Genomic DNA, 21,785 nt, shown 5'->3' on the forward strand with positions numbered 1-21,785 from the left:
AGAGATGTAACTCTTCCATAAGAAATGAATTCCTGTTTCATTGGTAAAAATGTCTATGCTCACACCTGGGACAGAGAAGAAGGGAAAGTGGAGGAACAGTAAGGGGACAGATAAAATCTGTGAATGTGGCAGGAGAGGGTAGCTCTTTTCCACAGTTGAAATTGAAAAATTAGGATGTAGTTTCCTTTAATAAGACAGTTAATCATTGGATTCATTTTGGGAGAAAACTAAAAAATAATTAAAATAATTATTTAAAATAATTTATAACTTTTCTGTTTTAATTTCCTTTTTGTAGAACATTACTGCATACAGTGGGGAACATTACATCATTACAATGCTAAATGATAAATTTTTGTAAGAAGAAATATTTTTAATTCTATTAAAACTACACACACACACCACACACACACACACACACACACACACACACACACACAAGATAATGCAATTGCATATAAGGCCATTTACTTGTTGTGCAAATGTCATTAGTAGTGGCCACAAAATAAAACTATATGTGCATTTTAAATGTATGTGGAATTTCACATCTACAATGGACCTCTTTGCAGACTCTGAAACAGTCAAAACCTTTTTGTATATGTTGCAAGATCACTCTGAACTAACCAGTAATCACATTCCATTATAAAAAATAGAAACAGGCTCTTCCCATCAAAGATGCAGATGCCAATTGAACAAACCAGTACTTTATTATAGATTAAAACTTGATACCATAATTTCTGTTATCATTTTTATTAAAACAACAAATGCCTTTAATAAAACATTCAAGTAGTAGAGTGTATTGGATTCTATATGGCCACAGATATGTTACTGCTCTCTCATGAAGAAATGTAGTCTTACGGCTAAGTATGAGAATTTCTCAGTTCTCATGCACTTCCCTTTACTATTTTATGCACATTTTTTCCCTCATTTTCAAAATACTGTACCAATATACAAAGAAAAATAGAAGAAAGTAAATGTTAACCAAATATCTTAAGGGCAAATTCCCCCAGCAAAGGTCAATGGCAGACATTACCAATGAAGTTTAATAAAAGGGTTGACTACATGAAAAATAAAAAGAAAAGAAAAATAGAGTCAAATTCCCCATTCTTTAAATCTGGGTTGGTCTTGATACTTGCTTTCTCCAATAAAATACAGAAAAAGTGATTCTGGGTGAGTATCAAGCCTTGGCTTCAAGAAGGCCTGCAATTTTCTTTCTTTCTTTTTTTTCCCCCTTTTGGAAAACTGCCACCTATGAACAAACTAAGAGAGAGATCACATGGAGACAGAAGCTTAGCCATCTCAGCCATTTCAGCCTAGAGCCCAGACATGAGAGTAAGGTCATTCTGGACTAGCCAGTCCCTAACTAGCCCTCCAATTGTAAACAGAGGAGTGAACCTAGACATGACATAGCAGAAATATAAGCCATCCCAGCTGAATCTTGACAAAATTGCTAACCACAGAATTGTAAGCAACTAAGTGTTTTTGTTTAAAGTCATCAAGCTTCAGGGTGCTTTGTTATACAGCAGTAGACAACTAGTACAAATAGAGAAGCACAAGACAATAGGTAACAATTTTCCTTACACAGATTCTCCCTACCTCATTTCCCAGAAATTATTACTGTTGCCATTTTTTGTTGTTGTTCATCCTTCCTTATATTTTATGTGCTTAGGTCACTAGGTAGAGAGAAGATGGGTGAATATATAGGTAGGGAGTTAGATAGATAGTTACATGGATTATATATAGATGATAGATGATAGATAATAGATAGATAGATAGATAGATAGATAGATAGATAGATAGATAGATAGCTTTCATAACTGTCACTCAATAAGATACTCTTCTTTTTTGCTTTAAGTACCAATATATCTTAGACAATTTTTCATACCAATACATAAATGCATTCCTCAATCTTTTCAATAACTATTTAATAATAATATTACTATATAATACTTTATTAACACCTCCTTATTGGTAGACAGTCAGGTGGTTTACATTTTTTCTCCATACAAAATATTACTGCAAATACCACAGCCCTTTTTTCTTTATTTTAAACTTGTGCATATCTGAAGGGAAAGAGACTATACATATAATTTCTGGGTAGAAGATATTTACCTTTCAAACTTAAAATAAAAAGTTTAAAATTGTGATTCTGAAAATTAGTACCCATTTTGTTTATTTTCCCCTGAAATTTGTGGGTTTTCTGACTGTTGTTGTCCAACTTACATGGAGAAGCATATGCTTGCTTCCACGCTCTCTGTATTTCAAACCTCGTTGACAATTGTGGAGATGACTTTCTATGAAACCTGAGCATGACCTCCACTTTGAGAAGCTTATATGTTCACTTTTTGTGTATTTGGAACAACAGTGTACCTCGTGCAGCTGATCCATTTAAAACTGCATGTGGAGTGAATGTAATTCACCTAAGTACCCTGAAATCTGCTGATGGCCAGGGAAAAGTTCAGTGTTCTGCCAAGTCCGTGCAGCCTAAAGTCAATCTGCCTGCCGTCATTTTCATTGAGTTCTAATGAGATAGTACATTATGAAAAATAACAAAAAATGAATTAAAGGGTGTGGAAATGTGTAGGAATATCTGAGTAAAATAAATAAATGAAGACTGGGTTTAGTGGAGAACTATGAAGCTGGACACAAACAATAGTCTTAAACTTTTCTTGGGGGGAAGAGAACCGTGTTCACCTCTACACTAAAATATAGCATATAAAACAGAAAACATGGTAAATCTTCTGAGATTTAAACTGTAGGTGTGTGGGTTCCTGCTGCTTCCATTCCAGATGTGCTATCCATCAAAGAGCTACCCTATTAACCTTGGTAGATAAGCTGGCTCTATGAGACAGGGAGTAGTCACTTCCTTGGTTATCCAGGGATGCCTGGTATTCAGGCTAATGGGCCCTGTCAGTGGTCAGGTCTGAAATGCTCCTCACCAGACAAACCATTCCTCACATAGTCCGTGATTCACAGGTCAGGAGCCTCAGAAAGCAGCTGCACAGGAGAGATGATTCTCTCAGTCTCGCTGCAGCTGCTCACCTCCTGTCCTGCTCCCCCCCATTCACTTCCCACAGCTGCAGAAGGGGTTCAATGTAATTCCTGTCCAGGTGGATTTGTGGGCTACCTGCAGCCAGGAAGCAATACCATTATCTAGTTAAATTTATATTACCGGGACAAAAATTTAATTCCGACTATAAGGCCTTTATTTGTCTTTCAGTTGTTTGGCTACATTTTCCTGCCTCGGTACATGATCCAGGCTTGTGAGAAACTATGGCTAACTCAGTCAGTGGTAAACTATGCACATCACCAAGATATACAGGCAAAACAAATAAGTAGCAAACAATGTTACCTCTTTGATTGGATTTTGCTTAATTTGGAAAACACTAGAGTTATATCAACAAATGAAAATGTAAGTTAATCTGAAAACTGAAAGACCAAAAAGTACATATACAAGCATACCTTGTTTTATTGTGCTTCACTTTATTGTACTTCATAGATGTTGCATTTTTTACAAATTGAAGGCAATACCCTCCACCAGCAAAAAGATTATGACTCACTTTATTGCAGCGGTCTGGAACTTGAACCTGCAATATCTTAAGGTATGCCTGTAACTTCATCTTCTTTTTGACATTGTTTCATTAGAGTCAAGGGAGTAGCTAAAATAGTTCATTCTTTTTCTTCAAAACAAACATATCCTACACTGTATCAAGGGGTCAGTTTTAAATGAAACACCAAATATGCTCATATTCATAGGTATGGGGAAATATAAGGGCCTAAGTATTTACGTTTAGCCTAAATATCATTTTAGTGAAAAGGTTTCTTTAAAAATAATTTAAACAAAGATAGTAAGCACTTAATAAATGTAAGCAATATACTAAACAGTAGTCTACGCATGTTTGTTATACCTTATTTGAAAAAACAACAATTCTATGAGTTCCATAATATTACCACCACACTAATTTAAGGAGATTCTAGTACCAAGAGATAAAGTAACATACTCAAGGTCGAAGAGCTAGTAAGTGTCAGTGGCAGAACTTAATGTATGCAATTGATTAATTTACAAATGGTGACTTGTTACAGACAAAAACCCAACATATGTAATGCTTTATAGCAATTGCAATAAACTTCCAAGTTCTTATCTAGTTTTCTCTTCAAAACCTCTTGGGGGACATTCAGAGCTGTTATCTCTGCCATTATGCAAATGAAATGGATGAGTTTTGGAAGACTGGCTTTCTCAAGGTTATGTAGTCAATATATTGAGGTGTATTTGGCACCCAAATCTAGTTTTATTGAGATGATTTTTTCTAACCAATCCAATAACCATCTACGGGGCATTTGATAGAAAGTAAATTAGAGCTAAAATATTTCCAAGGAGATAAAAAATCAAATCATTGTAATCAATTGGCATATGATAAATTCTAATTCTAAATGGTGAATTAAGAAAATATATTATTAATAGGAAGTTTATTTTGTTGATTTTATTCCCAGCAACAAGAATATGCCCTAACACCTAATAGATTCTTATATACTGGTTGAGGGAGTGAATGAATAAATTAATAAATCTATCCTATCTAATAAAAGAGAAACATGGTAATTAGCCGTACATCCGCTACCCTTCCCATTGGCTAATCAGGGAGATATGCAAATTAACTGCCAGCCAAGATGGCGGCCGGCAGCCATGCACTGAAGCGAACAGGGAGGCTTGCTTGCTCCAGTGATGGTGGACTCCAACGTTCCCCGCCTGACTTGCCAGCCTCTCAGCTGCAACTCTAAGCAACTATGTTGCAAATATAGAAGCTAAACAAAACCCCAGAAACCTGCTTTAGTCAGCTGGGTTTCAGCCAGCCGGACCGCAACATTGTATCAAATACAGAAGGTAAACAAAGGCCAGAAACCTGCTTTCAGCAGCCGAGGCCTCAGAGCTAAAGCTGGCCCAGAATAAAAAAAAAAAGAAAGAAAGAAAGGAGCGGTTGGGAGCTTCAGTCACCCGCCAGCCTGAAAACGGCCCTCAGCCCCTCACCCAGACTGGCCAGGCACCCCAGTGGGGACCCCCACCCTGATCCAGGACACCCTTCAGGGCAAACCAGCCAGCCCCCACCCATGCACCAGGCCTCTATTCTATATAGTAAAAGGGTAATATGCCTCCCAGCACCGGGATCAGCGGAGCAGCCAGGCCTCCCGGCACTGGGGTCAGCGTGACAAGGAGCAGCGCCCAAACCCCCCTGATCGCCCTGCGGCTCTGTGTGTGACAGGGGTGCGGCACCCCAACTCCTCCCCCGCCAGGGGCCCTGCTCTGTGTGTGACGGGGTAGAGCCATAACCTCCCCATCGGCCCTGCCCTGAGTGTGACAGTGGTGGCGCCCCAACCCCCTGATCGGGCCTGCTCTGTGGTTGATAGAGGGTGGTGCCCCAACCCCCTGATCAGCCCTGCTCTGTGTGTGACAGGGGGCGGTGCCCCAACTCCCCTATCGGCCCTACTCTGTGAGTGACAGCGGGGAGCTCCTCAACCCCCTGATGGGCCCTGCTCTGTGCGTGACATGGGGGAGCTCCTCAACCCCCTGATCGGCCCTGCTCTGTGTGTGACAGGGTACGGAGCCCCAATCCCCCTGATGGACCCTGCTCTGTGCATAACAGGGGGCAGCGCCCCAACCCCCTGATCGGCCCTGCTCTGTGCGTGAGAGGGGGTGGTGCTGCAACTTCCCTATAGACCCTGCCTTGAGTGTGACAGGCGGCGGTGCCCCAACCCCCCAATCGGCCATACCCTGAGCGTGACTAGGGGTGGCATCGCAACCTCCCGATCTGCCCTGCTCTGTGCATGACAGGGGGCAACGCCCCAACTCCCCAATCGGCCCTGCTCTGAGCCCGACCAGGGGCTGCACCTAGGGATTGGGCCTGCCCTTTGCCACCCGGGAGCAGGCCTAAGCCAGCAAGTCATTATCTCCCGAGGGGTCCCAGACTGAGAGAGGGCACAGGACGGCCTGAGGGACCCCCTCTCCCCCCCGAGTGCACAAATTTTTGTGCACCGGGCCTCTAGTATATATATATATATATATAAAAGCCTAAGCAAATGTTTGTCCATATGAACATTCGACTGGTTGCTATGATGCGCACTGACCACCAGGGGGCAGACACTCAATGCAGGAGCTGCACCCTGGTGGTCATTGGGCTCCCACAGCTGGAGTGCCGCTCAGCTGACCGCCGGGCATCAGATGCTGGGCTCATGGCTGGTGAGCACAGCTGTGACGGTGGGAGCCTTTCCCTCAGACACTCCCCCTGCACGATCCTCCCCCATCTGGACCAGGACTGGGATTAGGACCGGCATCGGGACTGACTCGGTGTGAGCCTGCAGCTGCTTCTCCCTCATGGATACGCTGGTATCGCCCTAGGATGGGCACATAGAGACCGCAGTAGAGCAGCAGCAAGCCTACCTAGCAGCGGCAGGTGCAGTGGGGCCGGGATGAGCAGGAGCAGAGTGGTGCCAAGCCTGGCTTGGTCTCCTCCCCAGCCATCTGCCGCTTTCCACACTAATACTTCCCTCAGGACATGTTGGACTGCCGGTTTCGGCCCAATTCCCGCAGGCCACACCAAGAAATCCTTTTATTGTTTGGATTATTTTTATTGTTTTTATTTAAACCACAAATAAATTACTACTAATGAATTTAAACTTTAAATATGTAAAATTTAGTCTACTTTTGTTTGAAGTTAAGGAAAAAATATTTTTGAAATAATTTAAAATTGATATGTCCATATAGTATGACTTCTTGTGAGAAAGAAGTAGAATGACTCAGTACCAGATACATTAGCAGGTGTTAACAATTATACTGTCCTAAATTATCAGTAATAATTTTAAGCATTTATTTTTTTTTCAAAATTAATCAATATCTTCATTCTGACCAAATCTCAAATATACATATATATGTATATGTGTGTGTATACATGCATATGTGTGTGTGTGTGTGTGTGTGTGTGCATGTATATATATACACAAAAGAGGCCTGGTGCATGAAATCCGTGCACTCAGGGGGAGGAAGGGTCCCTCAGCCCGGCCTGTGCCCACTCACGGTCCTGGAGCCCTTGGGGGATGTCCAACTAACAGCTTAGGCCCACTCCTCTAAGGTGGCAGTCGGACAAACTTAGCCCTGCCACCACCGTTGCACTTACCAGCCATGAGCCCAGCTTCTGGCTGAGCAGTGCTCACCTGGTAGGAGTGCACTGACCACCAGGGGGCAGCTCCTGCGTTGAGCGTTTGCCCCCGGTGGTCAGTGTGCGTCATAGCGACCGGTCGTTCCACCGTTCGGTTGATTAGCATATTAGCCTTTTATTATATAGGATATATATGACAACCCAGATTCTCTCCAATTTAAAATGTAATAACTCTGCCCAAATGTTATACTTACAAAAACTCATACAGTAGTGCTCATGTGTTGACATGCTTAAAGTCACCAGATGGCTTGTTAAAACACAGATTAAGGGGCCCTATCAGTAGGTCTGGGGCAGAGCCTGGGAATCTGAAATTCTAACATGTTTCCAGGAGATACTGCTACTGCCCATTTTAGGACTACAATTTGTGAATCACTGCTATAATAGAAAGCACAGCATTTCCTGTAAACAGCTTTTTTAAAATTAAGCATAGAAGATGCCAAATGGTTACAGGTTCATAGCTCTTCTTAACCACCATCCTTCCTTTCCACATTAAATTCTACATTTGGTACATATGATTTGCCCATGTACCATAGGCCATTTGTTAGTAAGAATCAATAGATTTCCTAAGCATATACATTCCAGCACAGCTTCAGGGTTTTAGATTGAATGCAAAATAAATTCTGCCTATAATGCAGGATCCAATAATTATAACAACAGTTAAAGAAGTCAAAATGCTAAATCATTATGATTGGTTTTTCTGTCTAATTGAAAAAAATATATATAAGTAAAAGTGAAATATTTTACCATTATCCAGAAAAGGTGCATTAGGTATTCTAGTGCTGGTAAATCAGTTTAACGAAAGATATTAACTATTTCAATTTGCCTTTATCCACAGAGGTATTGTGTCTAAACATTGACTGCCACTGATAGCAACTGGATAGAAGTAATTAATATGGTCTTGAACATTTTACTTCATTTTCAATGGCTTGCTTTTATTGTAGGTGCAATGATTCCTCCATATACTGTAAAATCTGTGAGACATATGCTATGTGACTATTAAATATTTGGCTTGTCCAAGTCAAATATAGTCCAGATAGCCAGTGTATCAAATAACATCTAAATAAGCAGCAGACATTACAATAGTCTGGTTTACTAAACAAGCCTGTGGAATAGGGGGAAAAAGGTTATGTTTCATTCAGTTTCAAATATAACCTCTGTAAGTCTAAAATTTAAAGAGTTCTCTGTGGCTCATACCTTACTCCTCTCTCTCTCCTATTCTATTCTCCATCATGGATTTGCATCACCACAAACTCTTTGTACTGATTATTGCATTTTATATCCACCCTCCTTTTTTATTAAAGCAATGACAACAAGAACTATTTGGGAATGTTATAAAGTTGTCACACATCTATTTAGTGACTAATGACTCAAAACTCTTTCCCTTTAAGAAAATTTCAGTTGCAATTTCATCCATTTAATCCACTGGCAAATAAGGAATAACATTCCTATCTACAAAGCAATATTTTGAGAATTATGAAATTAACACATGTGAAGTCTATGTTGCTCTCCTAAAATTGATGCAAAATACCATAGGCCCTCACTAAGTATCATCCATAGGTTCTCAGAAACTGTGGTTTTAAATGCAATGACATCACATAACCATTTTACCACAGGCTAACTGATACAAACAAGAGAAGTGTCTGGGCATATTTCTGGTCACATAGACATCAGCAAACTGCTAAATAAACCCCTCAAACACTTCTAATATGAAACATTGAAATACGTGTAAGCTATGCATAGAATAATGATGAATAAAACCACGTTAATTCTTTTCCAACCCACGTATTCCAGTTCAGGAACTGGGGGGTGGGGAGCCTTTAAAGGCATCTCAGGGTTAAAGGCAAGGAACCAACCCTGGCCAGGACATCCTTCCACCACAGGACGCATTCTCTCTCTCTCTCTCTCTCACACACACACACACACACACACACACACACACACACACACACACTCAGACTGGGACAGTTTAAACACACCAGTTCACCTAATGTGCACATCTTTGAGACATGGGAGGACACCAGAGTATCTGAGAAAACTCACACAGACATCAGACATGAGGAGAATGTGTAAACACCATAAAGAGAGTGATCCAGGCCAAGAACCTTTTTCTTAAACAAGGTAATAATGAAATGACTTATTCAAGGACCTGCTGTAGATTATTTCAATGCACTTTACCTAATTTAGTTTCTCAAGTGTGCATTTCCTACTTTTGTAAGTTTTTACTTTTGGACTATTGTGTTCTAATTATTTATATTACTTTTCTTCATTTGTCTTGTTAAAGTAATTTAGCATCTCAATCATTTGAGGCTTTCACTGATTTCTTTAATTTCATAACTCCTCTAATTTATTAATGAGCTTATTTTCTATCTCTTTTTTTTACAGATATGATTATAAAACCTCATCTTTTCTCCTCAATACCATTTTTCTTTCCACATCTTACACTCCTTTTTTTCCTTCATAACTTTCTGCATCCTATTACATTTCCTGCAATCCTTATTCAGTGAGATATATTTTTTTTCTTGGTTCATACCCCACTTCTTTGATGACAAATCTTAAAACTGTGTGTGTGTGTGTGTGTGTGTGTGCACATAAGTCCTTAGGAAGGAGACATTTTAAACTAACTCAATTCACATATTATTAACATCATAGTCTCATCTTCTATCTCAGGCTATTATTCTCTGACTAGCATATATATCTATACATATTACTATTCTTTAGTATACCATATTATTCATTTTGGGTTTGCTCATACATTCCTTGATATTCCATAACCTTATATGTTAAATATTTAAATGAAGTAATGAATTGGACCCCAATTATTTATTTACATACTTTAAGAAAACAAGAGCCAACACTATAAAAATATTAAAGACCATAGCTTGCAAGATTAATGGAACCTTTAAAATAGTCAACTTCCTCACAGAAAGTAATTTAAACTCTAGCATATAATTTTGAAAATATAAATACTCTATGATTAGAAACAGACATAAGATAAAAAATAAGTTGTTTGAGATCTTTCATCTTTAAATAACCTGGCATAGGGAGTACTGGATCTAACGTACCATTAAGATAGAAGGCCATACTTAGGTCACTTCTATGGGAGAGGTCTCAATCCACAGTGTTATAAGCAGGGTTATAATGAAATGACTTATTGAGGGACCATCACATGTAGACCACAGGAATGCCCCTCCCTACTCCTGAACAGAAAACACATGACCAAAGAACTGCCAAATCATAGGTTACCTAATTATCTATCTATCTATCTATCTATCTATCTATCTATCTATCATCTATCTAAACTAAAACAATGAAATATTGAAAGAGAACACATTGGTTTTCAATAGGTAAGGGTGTGTGATATACCTTCTGTGAAAGACAGTTCTCAGGGCAAGCGTGAAATAAGCTTTAAAATATCTTGCAAGTGTGTCAGAGAGGAAAGCGAGAAATCTTCAGAAACACACTTTGGAAACTTATTAAGAAGCAGTAATGGTGAGACACTAGAGTAGATTTTCATGAATTCCTGCTGCTGAAATTGCTGGAATTATCTTAGACCTAGAATTTTTATCTACTTCTGGTACCTCTAAGGCCACATACCAATATATTTTGCAAGCTAAGATTGTAATTAGCTTCTCATTTACCTCTATAATAAATGATCACCAACTTGAGCTATCTTGAGTGAGTTTCTTTTCCTTATAGCCAATGGAAGCCCAGCAAAAGTATTGATTCATAAGTACTTTTTTATCACCTGGAGTGTGCAGTGGACTATGATTGATGATATGGAATATATATGTATATTCAAAAATAAATTGTGCAGAATTTTTATCCTCAAGAAACTTGCCATCTAATAGAGGAAGAAAACTATAGAAATATCCTGAACTTAATATTAAACAAATCGTAAAACTCCTGAAAAAGGAAAGGTCAAAGGTCACAATAAAAGGTTTCTTATTTTTCCTGTGTTATATTTTGTTGATTACACTTCATATACAGGGTGGTGCAAGAGTAGGTTTACAGTTGTGAATACCAAAGCAATTTACTGTTGAATTATTATTTATTAATTATTGTATTATTTTCCATACAAATTACAAACCTACTTTTGCCCCACCCTGTATGATAGCTAAAAGTAGTGCTTGATATTGAACACTGAACTAAGTAGAGAATAGAAAAAGTTATCAAGAAGGAAAATTTGGTTTTCCTCTCGTATTCAGTAGCTAAAAGTAATAGGAAACTGACTAGATAGCCTGATAGTGTGATTTTATTTTCCGGAAAATAAATATGATCACTGCCCCAATACAATTAATGGCAAACTACCTAAGTTTTACATCCTAAAAGTGTTACCTTTAAGTATTATATCATTGCGAAGTGTATCTCTTTAAAAAATCAGCTTTCACAAAAATCTTTCACGAAACTAGAAAAAAGACTTTTGCTAAACATGGCAGTTGTTCAGAGCTTGCTATCGTCTATCTGCGGGCACTGCAGGAATTATCTGAAGTCATCATAGTCATGAGCAATTATGAGTGAAGACCACTCTGATTGCACTGACAAGACAAGGAGAAGCAGGTTAAGAGAACAGCAGATGGGATTCAGATTAAATTATTAGAAAGACATTTCAACTCTAACTGAAATATGCTTTTTTGGAAAGAAAAAAAACACCCTTTCCCCAGAAATTTCTGAGGACAACGAAGACTACAGAATAATGCTTCTCAGAAACAGAAGAGGAGCTTAAGGTTTTCCATTTGAATTAACTTCTGATTCTGATGTTAAATGTATATTTTTTATAAAAGCCACTCATACACTTGAGCAATAAGTTAAATATATGTGTGAGGGTGCCTATAGATACATAGTCACAGCGACTTAACTAGCTTTTCAAAACAGCTCTACAAGTACTTCTTGAAAGCACAGTATTTGTTTTAGATGTTTACTAATTCATTCATGAGATAGTCATTGATTGCTGGTTATGTGTTATACACTGAGATGGATGCTGTAAAGATACAAAGGTAATCTGTACTGTATTATAGGAAAAGGTATCAACTAAACTTACTGCCCTGAGATATTGTCTTTGTGCGTCACTTCTTCCAGTGGCCAAGGGACCAATTTTATTAAAGTAGCTTGTCTTTTTTCCTCATTGTTGTTTTTAAATTATGGCATCCAAACAAACAATCCTAATTATGGAAACAAAAGAAAAAAAACCATGTACTCTCTACTGTACAAAATCCCGTATGTTTCACAATGAGGACCCCCTACAAGCAAAACAAATTGACTCAAGCTAAGTTATAATATCCAATAACACCTTTATTTTTATACAATCAACACTTCTTTAATTTTAGAGTCAAGCCATTGAAATGACTAATTAAAATATTATTAAATTGAGTATATAATGGAATGGTGTATAGATCTAAATGGGCTTTTAATAATCTTGAATTTTTGTTTTACTTTGCAATAAAAAGTGAAAAATGTGAATGCAATTAAGAGTCCTCACTCACTGTACAGTGCAGAGAGTTGGGATTAGAGAGTTTATGAAAGCAATCTAGCTTTATATAAATAAAAACAATAGGGATGATGAGTTCTTTAAAAAGAATGAATCAGACAGATAATCACAATTTAGCATTCAAAAATGTGAGCCATAAAAAGAACCAAATGGATAAAATAGTCTTCCCACTGAGCATCATATTTTGTATTATCTTGTACAGAAGATGAAATTTACAGAAGAAACATTTTACCTTTAATGAACTCTAATTTTGATAATCGAGTTGCCAATTAACAGAGTAATTGCAAGGGTAGATTAATGTCACAATTCTCATTCAGTTATCTTACAGCCACTCTCTGTGCATGTAGTAAATATTCAGAGCACATTTTTTTCTTTAGCATTTCCTCAACCCAGATTTTGCCTTCGTGTAATTGACAAATTTGGAGGGCACATTTTACTGCGGGAGCCTGAGGACCCGATCCTATCATTAAAAGCACCCCAGGAAGAAAAATTCAAATGCAAATTTCAACTGACCTTTTCGGAAACAACTCATATTATTTTGCATCAGTAGCCACTAGAGATTTGTCTGGCTATATATGGATTTCCACATCTGTCAGCTATAAGTGCACTTCATCTGTCTGCTACATCAGAGAGCCAGAAATAGATGACAGTGATCAAGCCTTTGAGCTTCTCATAAATTAGCCACATCATGAGGTAAAGTTAGTTTCTCCACTGGCCTTTCATTCTAAAGGTTTATCCCTAAGAAACTTAGAGAAAAAAAATACATCAGAAAGGCAAATGGAGTCTGACTTCTTATTTTTTGTATTTTTTTCTTCTTCTTATTGGAATAGAATGCTGACCAAACAGCCTGTTTGTGCGTAGGTCCTGCTGGGAGAATGGAGCATAAATAACTCTTGTTTGCAGCTACCTAAGTCCTGCTACCGAAACACAAAGGCAGCAAGAGAGTTATAATGAACTTCACCTGGGCCCAGGTTCCCCTACTGATCCCTGTCCCTAGCCTCCTACTGTTTCCTTTCCTGTGTACTGATTTAAGAAAATAAAATCTTACTCCCCCTTGGACAAGAGTCCAGGGAAATATGCACAGTAGCTGCTAGGTGGAAAATGTATTGATTTATTCCCCTTGTTCTCTTCCATCTCCAGTCTTTATTAAATATCTGATCTGATAAGCTAGGGAAGTACAGCTACCTGTATCAGGGAGCACACTTCTGCTTAAAATTTGGCTTAAAAGTTTGACCATTACACTTCATAAAATATTTTCTAAACTAAGGTTAAAGAAGAGTATGACATCGCTGAGTCACTCTGTATCATCTGGGAATTATTTTCCACAGTGTGATAACGAGGAAGAAAGAGGGGAGAGGTAAAAAAGGGGCTATGAAATGTCATGATGTAGAAAGTTTAAGAAAAAATATTTTTCACTTAGCCCTATAACTAGAGTCTTCTTCCCCCCTTTGAGGTGTTGTTAAAAGATGGAAGCTGTATTATTAAATACAGGAGAGAATAACATAAGTTTAAAATCTGGATCCCTACCATTATGCTTAGTGCTGCCTAGCAACAGGAACCTGACCCCAGTGGTCAGAATGTGTCTTATGCTGCCTGACACTTAAAGTTGCTCAGTGTTGAATATTACTTGAACAGTTACGGAGTTCCTTAGCTAGAAGTCTCATATTTTATCCTATATGTACAAGACTAAATAACTGCAGTACGTAAAGAGTTTGATCTTTACTCTTTCAAAGATGTTAAACTTATTCTTAATGACCTTGTTTTTATGTTGGGTTTAGGGAGTTTCAAGGAGAAATATAGGTATGTAGCACAAAACCAGCTCATTCGAATTCATTATATGGTTGTTAACATTGCACTTCTTGGCAAGCCAAGGGACTCTTGATGCATGCCAAATGCCATTTTCTAGGGCCAAACACTCTTAGTGTAATATCATCAACTCCTTCTACATTAAGGTTAATAATTAAGCAGGGCTTCCAAACCCATGCAAATGTATTTAATATGATTAATCAGAGCAAGTATATGAACTATCACTCAGTACCCACTGCCCTTACAAACGTAAAATCTACATCAATAATATTTTTACCTTTTCTCTAACTATGAGACAATCTAGTATTATTTCCAGTGTTGTTAATAAAAATCTTCAAATGTCCACTTTTTAGGCTAGGTGGAATTTAACTTGGGTAAAATAGAAGAAGAAAGAGGGAAAGAAAATCCATTTGATGATACCACCAATTACTTTGTGAAATACATCTATTTTTAATTCTCAAATGATATTTCCATTAACATCCCCTTTTACTTTAGAATATTTTCCCTCAGAAACAGATTTGTCTGTTCTGAGAAAGTTCAAGATATATTCTTCAGATTCTCAGGGAATATGTCTTCACCTAAGAGGTATTATTTAAATCCTTTATGTCCTTAATTACTCAAGGAGAACTATTAGTATGATTTCTAACACTAAAGATTTATTTTGCTTGTTTTTCACCTTTATGTTAATGGAATTGTATAGTAGGTATTCTTTTTTATCTATCTTCTTTGGGGAAACATTGTGTAATCAGAATTATACATGTTGCATAAAACTGTCATTCATTCACTTTCATAGCTGTTACTTATTCTCTTTTATTGTTGTGTAAATAAACCATATGAATAATCAAAATGTATATTTTTATTCTACTATTGACGGATTTGTGAATTATCTCATTGCTTTTTGGCCATTATTATTCATGTTGCTACAGATATCATTGTACTTACATCTAAATGCATAGGTGTAACCCTTTTTGTAGGATATATACTTTTAAATGAAACCAAGTTGTACCACATGAATATGAACTTTAGTAGTTACTATCAAGCCTTTTTATAAGTAGATGTGCCAATTGAAATCTCCATAAGTTTTAGTGTATAGTTGTCCCCATCGCTCCAGTCCTTGTCAATACTTAATATTGTCAGTTCTTTGACTTGAGCCATTCACATAGGTACATAATACTATCTTATTTAGTTTTAACAATTGTGGTTTCTTCACAACTAAAGATTAATTCCCTTTCATATATTTATTTTGTCAAGTGCCTGTTTGTGACTTGTATCATTTTCAATCCTTTACATATTGATCTTTGATGTTTTTACATAATTTGTACACAAACCCTAAGTCACTTGTACACTTTACAAATATCTTCTCTTGCTCCACCAGGTGCCTTTTTACTATGTTAACATTTCATAAAGAGATATTCTTAATTTTTATTTAGTACAACTGAACAATCATTTCCTTTAAGGTAGGTGCTTTTTGTGTTCCGTGGAAGCAATCTACATTTATCCCAAGGTCATAAAAATATTGTCCTGTATTTTCTTATAGGAATGTTATTGTTTAGCTTTTAAATTTAGATCTATAATACACTAGGAGTTGATTTTCTATATGACGTAAGATAGAGGCCAAGTTTAATTTTATTCCACTATGGATATTCAACAGATCCTATATTATTTATTGGAAAAACTGTTCTTTTCTAATTGCTGTGCAATACAACCTTTGCCATAAACCAAGTGGCGACATACATGTGGGTTTATATATAGGCTATTATGTTCCATTCATAAATTTCTTAATTTTTCATCAATATCATCTCTAATTATTATAACTTTATAATATCTTGATACTTTGTTATGTAATTCTTCCTCACCCCATCCTTCTGTCACAGGGTCTTTCCTTTTCTTGGCTCATTTCTGGGTGTTTTTTTTATTAATTTTATATTCAGAATGTCAAGTCACACACACACACACACACACTCTGCTAGCATTTCTACTGGAATTTCATTGAATCTATAAATCTATTTACAGAGAATTGAAATTATTTTTGATAAGATTGTATAGACAGTGAACATGATATATCTTCCTATTTATTTGCGTCTTCTAAATATTTTTTTAATATTTTATCATCCTCTTCCGAGAATGAACATGCCACTTATTAGATTTATAAATTTTGGTATTATTAAAAATGGCAACATTTAAAATTTTATTTCCTTTGTTATAGTGGAGTAGAATAAATATTAATGTTTTTATCTTGAATCCAGGAATCTTCCTAAACTCACATATTAACTTAATCTATAAATCAGTTTGGATTTGCTACTTACACACACACCATCAACAGATACTAAATATATTATATTTTTTCCAAGTCACACACTTTTTTTTCCTAGTTTAATTGCACTGGGAGAACAGTGGTCCTCAACTGAAGGTAACTACCCCCACCCTACACCCAGGGGACATTGATAATGTCTAAGAACATTTTTGGGTGTCACACCTGGGTAAGGACAAGGTGATATTGGCATCCAGAGAGTAGAGATGAGGGATAATACTAAACATCCTACTAAGTACAGTACACTCCCCCACACACAGCAAAGACGTATCTGCCTACAAATACTCATGAAGTTGCAAAACACTGAGTGTGAACCTATATGTAATATTGAAATAAAGTTGATGAAAAAGCGAAAGTCCTTGTTTTAGTCCTATCTCAAAGGGAAAAAATTCAATATTTCACCATTAAATAGGACATTTGCATTGTTTATGTAGATAACATTTATAAGATTTTTAAAAAATCACTTCTATTTCTGGTTTTCTAAGTTATCCTTAATGGATATAAATATTTATCAAATGCTTTTTTTGCACATATGCTGATAATCATATGATTTTTCTTCTTTATACTATTAATGTAGTGAATTAAACTAATTTTTCAACTGTTGAACTAGTCTTACATTCCTAGAATAATAATTCATCTCTGAGCCACTGGGCCTTCCCCCCCGACTTTTGGGAAGCTTTTAATAATAGATGCAATTTGTTTAATATTACATATTAAAATATAAAATACATAGTCAGTATACTTTCTATTTTTCTAAAGTTAATTTTGGTCAACTGTATTGTTTTAGCAACTTAACCTTATAATCTATATTTGAAAATCTATATGGGAAATTGAATTCACCATCATTGAGTTGTTTATAATAACTTTATGATCTCTTTAATGTACATAAGATTTGTCAGAATTCCTTTTTCACTGCTTATAAGGATTATCTGTACTTTTAATTGTTTTAATCAGAAAACAAAATGAGTGGATAAAGAAATATTAAAACAGAAAATTTAACATATTGTTAAGGATAATAGAGAAATCTAGAAAAGCCATTTATGTTAGAAGAGCTCTGTGTTAAGTAGAAAGAATTTAGACCTTTGAACCTCAATACATATTACATTATTTTAATTTAAATAGTAAAAATTCACCACACCAAAAAAAAAAACAACACAAGGAAAAAGTATACAACTTTATGCCACAATTCAAAAAATATAAACCAAAGTAAGAAACCAAAATCTTAGTAGCTGAGGTTGAGTGGAGTGCTGCAGGTGTTTGCGTGTAAGAGATGCACGAATGATAAAACAAGGGAAAATCCCAGCACACTTCTATTTATGCCCCCTTTCCCGCTTCCCCTGGCCTTACAAAGCTACAGAAAGTGGATTTAAAGCTATATCTTTCCCCCAAACAATGATTTAATACTTTTCTGATGTGATGGATGTAAAAAAAAATTCACAAATATGTCTATGACAAATAAAGCAATTAGCATATCTGCTCATTAATTAAAACAAAGAATTGCAAAAAACATGACACTGAAACTCTGTAAACATATAATATGGTACATAAATATTTTATAAAGTATAATACAAATAAGCCTGGATAATCTTCATGCTAAAGGAGTCTAATAAATATATGGTTTCAATGAAGCAGGGAGATAACAAAGCAACAAATTTTGATGAAAAATTAGAATAAAACATTGTCATTATAAAATGAATTAGTCCATCTGGTGTGGCTCAGTGGTTGAGCATCAACCTATGAACCAGAGGTCACGGTTTGATTCCTGATCAGGGCACATGCTTGGGTTGCAGACTTGATCCTCAGTGTGGGGCATGCAGGAGGCAGCTGATCAATGATTCTCTCTCATCATTGATGTTTCTATCTTTCTCTTTCCCCCTTCCTCTCTAAAATCAATAAAAATATATTTTTTAAAAATTAAAATAAAATTAATTAATAATTGGGTACAGCAATTATTGAGAAGGTATGGTTAAAACCTAGGTAAAAGGCTTGAGTTAATAATAATGAACATAGAAAAAAATGCAATTATTTAAACAGTTACAGAGGATTGTTGAGAATGTATCTTGTTTATATAACATATTAACATTTGCATATACACACACATGTATGTGTGCACAAGTGTGGAGAGACAGATACAATGAAAAATCAACAGAAAACTTGACATTTTGAACAAAAAATATATTTAGAGGCATGATAGAGTGACATTTCCCTTAAATAAAGTATGAAATGTGCCACATTAAAAATATAAAGAATAACTTGCTTTCAAACAGAAAAGAAACAAAACAATTAATAAGAATTTTTTTCAAATTCAAGAATAAGGAGAATTATTTAGAGATTTAGTAGAAAGAATAAAAGATCAGCTACAAGAAGAGAAAAATAGAGTTAGCTTCAAACTTTGGCACAGCAATTTTCTATGCCAACGAAAATTGAACAATGTCTCAGGTTCTGAGAAGACAATTTGATCCATGAGTATTATGCTTAGTCAAATTGTCATTCAAGGTATAAATCAACAGACAGACATTTTAAAGATGAAATAACTCAAGGAAATACCACCCAGGGGTCCCTATTGAGAAACCACTTGGCAAGTAAGTCAGTCGAATAAAAATATATAACTCAAGAAAGAAGAAACCATAGTTTAAACCGGGTGTGAAACTAAGATCCACTTTAAATATAGAACTTAAATAAAACTTAAAAAAATGTTTACAGAACAAAATCTAGATGCGATACATTTTGAAAAATCAATATATATCTGGTTGCAGAAGGAGAGAAAAAGAAAGTATCTAAGAACTAGAAATCAATTTCTATGAGCAAGAGGTCAATTAACATTACAAAGGATACATGCAGTGCAAAGAACAACAGAATGATATTAATTCATTATGTTCTTGATACATATTTTTTAACTTCACCTAAGATACCTATTTTAGACAGTAATATATTTTCTTGGTAAAACACTATCTAGGTTCTTACAGTTTCACATCTGTGTTTTTTCTTCAAAAACAACAATAGCCCAAATTAAGTGTAATGTGATATTTTTATTAAAATCTATATATAGCATGTTCCCCTTTTTATGCTATTAATTTGTTTTTCATGTCTGCCTGTCTATACTTCAACATGTAAGTCTGTAGAGATAAGTGTCTGAAAAGATGTTTGGTACATATTAGGAAAGGTTATTATTTGTGGTAAGGTGGTAGTGTCTTATCACCTTAAGTAAGTGTCTTACTTACTTTTTAATATTTTCTTTTATTGTCTAATTTTAAATATCAAACATTTGACACTTTATAGAAATAATACCCTTGGGATAATATAAAAAGAAATGTTAGGTTACAAAGAAAGAATGATATAAATTTGCTAGCAATATTAAATAATATTTTTTAAACACAGAATTTTACTGTATGGCATACCATTTTATCAGATGGAAAGGTTTAATTGCATAAAGAGTATCTTATAGAGAACCAATATGGCAGCGTAAGTAAACACCTATACTAACTGCCTCCCACAACCACATCAAAATTACAACTAAAACACGGAACAACCATCATTCAGAACCGCCTGAAAGTTGGCGAATTGGAAGTCCTACAACTAGAGAAGTAAAGAAGAAAGCACATTGAGACTGGTAGGAGGGGTATAGAGCAGGAACATGCTGGTCTGACACCCACGTGTGGTGCTTTTTTCATCAGGAGCCTTCCATGAGGAGCAAGGGGTCCTAGCTCCATAGCAGACCCCCAGCCCAGGGTTCCAGAGCTGGGAAGAGAAGTCCCTGTAACTTTGAGCTGTAAAAACCCATGGGGATAAAAATGAAAGCATAATTATAAAGACAATTTCTAGTTTGAAGTTCAACAAATTCCCTTAGTATGATTTTTGTCCTTCGAAGGAAAAAGTCCTTTGCTGTCTGGGTTGCAGAGCCATACCTCTGCTTCAGGTCAAAACTGCTGTCCTTGCAGCTACCTGCATTGTAAATTGCTAGCATCGTACCAAATGTTCCAAAAGGAACACTATAAATTAACTTGCTTGTTCTAGGCTCTTAGCAACATGTTCCACATTCCTGAACTAAGCATTTCATCTCATTTAGCTTATTCCAGCTTCTCTCTATACTTACTCCCTAACTTCTATTCCATTATACCCGCTGACAGTTCTGATGCCCCAGCTTGATTATCAGGGACTCCCATTCTCTCATTTCTAGATTGTCATCCTCCACTATGTCTACCCATCCCATTTGCAGGGTATTCTTCCTCTCAAGCAAGAGCAAACCCAATAGCAGCTCTGCACCTTGATTGTGGTGCAATCTCTCTAGTCTCACCCAGACTCAATGTGTCCCTCAATCTAAAGTGGCTCCAGGAAAGGAAATTTTATCTCCTTCAAGTGCACACTCTTTTGCCTGGCCTCAGGGCAAATTAGTAGAACTAGGTCAGGATATACAGGCTACCTTTCTTGATGTTAAGTGACTTGTAGAAACAGCACACACCCTCTAGCTGTTTTGTAGGCAGTGTTTCTTAGGGTTAAGTCACATTAACATTTCAAATTCTCCCTTGTTAACATAAATTGGAAAAACAACAACATGGGATTTTTAAAAAAGAGTAGTTGGAAAGCATCTTTTTCTTCATGATAATACAATTTTCTGATTTTTTTTCTTGGAATAATCCAGCATACAGGTCTCTTGAAATAAAATGACTTGAGACTGAAAATAAACATGTTTTTATACTCATAGCCAGTCGCCAAGGACAGTGAAGAGAGTAGAAAGGTCTCACCCCATCAATGATCCTAAATATATAGACTCTAGACTGAAATTCCAATGAAATTCTTTACAGCTCATAGAAGGAGATACTCACATTATAAAACTTTCCGAATGGGACCCCCATAAATGCAGAACTGAGACTCCACCTCTGTTCATCAGAGCACATGGGTTTCTAGCTTTCTGGTAGTATTTGATTTTTATTTCCTCCAAAAATAGTTTATAATGTTAACAATTTAAAAAATCTATTACATG

Source organism: Myotis lucifugus, unplaced genomic scaffold (assembly GCF_000147115.1).
Source record: "Myotis lucifugus unplaced genomic scaffold, Myoluc2.0 scaffold_96, whole genome shotgun sequence".
In the NCBI taxonomy this organism is placed as follows: Eukaryota; Metazoa; Chordata; class Mammalia; order Chiroptera; family Vespertilionidae; genus Myotis; species Myotis lucifugus.